The sequence below is a fragment of the Scomber japonicus genome, chromosome 7 (assembly GCF_027409825.1).
Source record: "Scomber japonicus isolate fScoJap1 chromosome 7, fScoJap1.pri, whole genome shotgun sequence".
Classification (NCBI taxonomy): domain Eukaryota; kingdom Metazoa; phylum Chordata; class Actinopteri; order Scombriformes; family Scombridae; genus Scomber; species Scomber japonicus.
Window position 1 is genome coordinate 36,393,806 of NC_070584.1, and position 4,213 is coordinate 36,398,018.

Genomic DNA, 4,213 nt, shown 5'->3' on the forward strand with positions numbered 1-4,213 from the left:
CCTTCTACTGAGCATTCATTAAACCTCTGATCCTTCTACTGAGCATTCATTAAACCTCTGATCCTTCTACTGAGCATTCATTAAACCTCTGATCCTTCTACTGAGCATTCATTAAACCTCTGATCCTTCTACTGAGCATTCATTAAACCTCTGATCCTTCTACTGAGCATTCATTAAACCTCTGATCCTTCTACCGAGCATTCATTAAACCTCTGATCCTTCTACCGAGCATTCATTAAACCTCTGATCCTTCTACCGAGCATTCATTAAACCTCTGATCCTTCTACCGAGCATTCATTAAACCTCTGATCCTTCTACCGAGCATTCATTAAACCTCTGATCCTTCTACCGAGCATTCATTAAACCTCTGATCCTTCTACCGAGCATTCATTAAACCTCTGATCCTTCTACTGAGCATTCATTAAACCTCTGATCCTTCTACTGAGCATTCATTAAACCTCTGATCCTTCTACCGAGCATTCATTACACCTCTGATCCTTCTACTGAGCATTCATTAAACCTCTGATCCTTCTACTGAGCATTCATTAAACCTCTGATCCTTCTACCGAGCATTCATTACACCTCTGATCCTTCTACTGAGCATTCATTAAACCTCTGATCCTTCTACTGAGCATTCATTAAACCTCTGATCCTTCTACCGAGCATTCATTAAACCTCTGATCCTTCTACCGAGCATTCATTAAACCTCTGATCCTTCTACCGAGCATTCATTAAACCTCTGATCCTTCTACCGAGCATTCATTAAACCTCTGATCCTTCTACTGAGCATTCATTAAACCTCTGATCCTTCTACTGAGCATTCATTAAACCTCTGATCCTTCTACTGAGCATTCATTAAACCTCTGATCCTTCTACTGAGCATTCATTAAACCTCTGATCCTTCTACCGAGCATTCATTAAACCTCTGATCCTTCTACTGAGCATTCATTAAACCTCTGATCCTTCTACCGAGCATTCATTAAACCTCTGATCCTTCTACCGAGCATTCATTAAACCTCTGATCCTTCTACCGAGCATTCATTAAACCTCTGATCCTTCTACCGAGCATTCATTAAACCTCTGATCCTTCTACCGAGCATTCATTAAACCTCTGATCCTTCTACCGAGCATTCATTAAACCTCTGATCCTTCTACCGAGCATTCATTAAACCTCTGATCCTTCTACCGAGCATTCATTAAACCTCTGATCCTTCTACCGAGCATTCATTAAACCTCTGATCCTTCTACCGAGCATTCATTAAACCTCTGATCCTTCTACCGAGCATTCATTAAACCTCTGATCCTTCTACCGAGCATTCATTAAACCTCTGATCCTTCTACTGAACATTCATTAAACATCAGAAAATGGAAAACAGTGTTCAGGACATGTAGCTCCAGAAAAAAATGGTTATTGTTTATAATACATTAAATACATTTTGTGTTTTCCAAAAAAAAAAATATTCACACCTCAGTAACACAGTTGAGATATTACATACTGTAAGTACTGCAAGCATTACAGTATTGACTGTCTGCTGATTCAGTACTTGCATACTGTAAAAATCCAGTACTGCAAAAGGCCAAAATACAAACACAAAATCAATTAGTTCAGTTCAGAGTGCACAGACAGCGGCTGTCTGTGGAGGTAGAGCGGTCGTCCTCCAATTGGAAGATTGGTGGTTCGATTCCCGGCTCCTCCAGTCAACATGTCGATGTGTCCTTGGGCAAGACACTTAACCCCAAAATTGCTCCTGTTGCTGTCCCTCCTGATGAGCAGGTTGGCACCCTGCGTGGTAGCTCCTGCCATCAGTGTATGAATGTGTGTGAAAGGGTGAATGATTGTAATGTAAAGCGCTTTGAGTGGTCGCAAAGACTAGAAAGGCGCTATATAAGTACAGTCCATTTACCATTTACCATTTACCAATTGAAAAGCACATTATATTATGCTGTAAATGTAACTGTGATTCATTCAGCCTCAGCATCACGTCTTTGTGCTGGGTCAGGACATTGCCTACATCACAGGTAACGGAGGAAAAACTCTCTGGTGTGTCTGATCCAGCCTTGGCAAGACTCTACACCTGTCACCAGCGGCCAATCCCATGGCCTGCAGGAGATTCTCCCTTTTTATAGGGTTTCAGTGATGTACCTTCCACCGCCATGCAGAGGTCTGTTGGGGTGAGGAAAGGGGAGTACAGTATGATGGAAAGCAAACATTCATGAACCACTCTGGTATCACCCTTCAACTCACCCATGCCTCCTGTGCACTCTGAACTGATTTATATTGGTTTTATCACATCATGAGCAACAAGTGTGTAATCTATGATATCTGTGCTGTAATTGTGTTTATAGTTTTTCTGTATTGCTAAAACACTAAACTCCATTCTCTGAACCAAATGCAATTATTGAATCAATCACTCTTTGAGACGGGGGGCCAGCAGGAGGAGACGGGGGGCCAGCAGGGGGAGACGGGGGGCCAGCAGGGGGAGACGGGGGGCCAAGGCCAGCAGGGGGAGACGGGGGGCCAGCAGGGGGAGACGGGGGGCCAAGGCCAGCAGGGGGAGACGGGGGGCCAGCAGGGGGAGACGGGGGGCCAAGGCCAGCAGGGGGAGACGGGGGGCCAAGGCCAGCAGGGGGAGACGGGGGGCCAGCAGGGGGAGACGGAGGGCCAGCAGGGGGAGACGGGGGGCCAAGGCCAGCAGGGGGAGACGGGGGGCCAAGGCCAGCAGGGGGAGACGGAGGGCCAGCAGGGGGAGACGGGGGGCCAAGGCCAGCAGGGGGAGACGGGGGGCCAAGGCCAGCAGGGGGAGACGGGGGGCCAGCAGGGGGAGACGGAGGGGCTGCTCGGAGCTATATATGTTAGAGTAAAACGAAAGGAAGTGTTTATTAATAGTTTTGGTATCAAATGACCTAACACCATCGGAATCCACAATAGAAACAATATTTTGAGAATCCGCCCTCCTCTTGACAAGATTAGCAAGATACTTTCCCGGTTTGTCCCCAAACTCATATAATCTCTGCCTGGCAAATTTAAAAGATTGTTCAGAGTCCTGTATCAAAACGGTGTTCAAAGCAGCACGTGCAGATAGTAGCTCTTTAAGTAAATCTGGACTTGGGCTAGACAAATGACTTTTCTCCAATTCAGTTAATTTAGATTCAAGGAGTTTGCGCTGTTCATTCTTCCTGCGTTTTTTGGATGCAACAAAGGACATAATCAGTCCACGGGAAAATATTTTACACGTCTCCCAAAGGATAGAGGGATTGTCTGTGGAAGATGAATTAATAGAATAAAAAATCTTAAATTCTGAGGTAAAGTAAGAAATAAACTATCACGAAGAAGATAGGGATGAAATCTCCAGTGCGGTGACAACGCTCTGTCTCCAGTGAAAGAATATACCAAATAAAGGGGAGCATGGTCTGATAACACAATGTTGCCGATAGAACATGAAAGGGCAAGAGACATTTTTGAGGAGGGGATGAGAATTAAATCGATTCTAGTATAGATTTTATGTGGGGCCGAGAAAAAAGTGAACTCTGAATCAGTAGGGTGAAGCTGCCTCCATACATCAGAATATTCAATGTCATGGCATATATTAGAAAGCACCCTAGCCCGTTTAGATGGGGGAGAAATATCAGGTGGGAGTTTATCAAGAGAGGGATTAAGGTGACAATTAAAATCCCCGCCCACAAAAGAGTCCTCAGAGGCCAGATCCATAAATACTGCAAAGGCCTTAGAAAGAAAATCAGGAGAATAACCTGGGGGGCAGTACAGGTTCATAAATGTTACCTCCTTTCCTGTAAGTATACCCTTAACAATTACATATCGGCCCTGGCTGTCTGTAACACAATCAAGCGGTCTAAACATCAGCTTTTTACTTATCAGAATGGCGACACCCCTACTGAAAGAAGAATATGATGTAGCAAAGACTTGGCCCACCCCCCCCCCCTTTGCATCTTAACATTATCCTTGTCCTCCAGGTGAGTCTCCTGGAGGAAAGCAATGGGAACGTCCTGATTTTTCAAAAATGATAAAAGCGCGGACCTCTTGGCGGGTTTTTGGAGGCCGTGGACGTTCCAGGAGCACAGCTTGATATTATTTAAAGCAGACATGGCCACAAAACACTATTACCACCAAATGATTAAAGTTAAGATTCATTGTAAGTTGTGTGTCTGAAACTGAGTCTGCACTAAACTGAATGAATGATAGAACTATTAATAA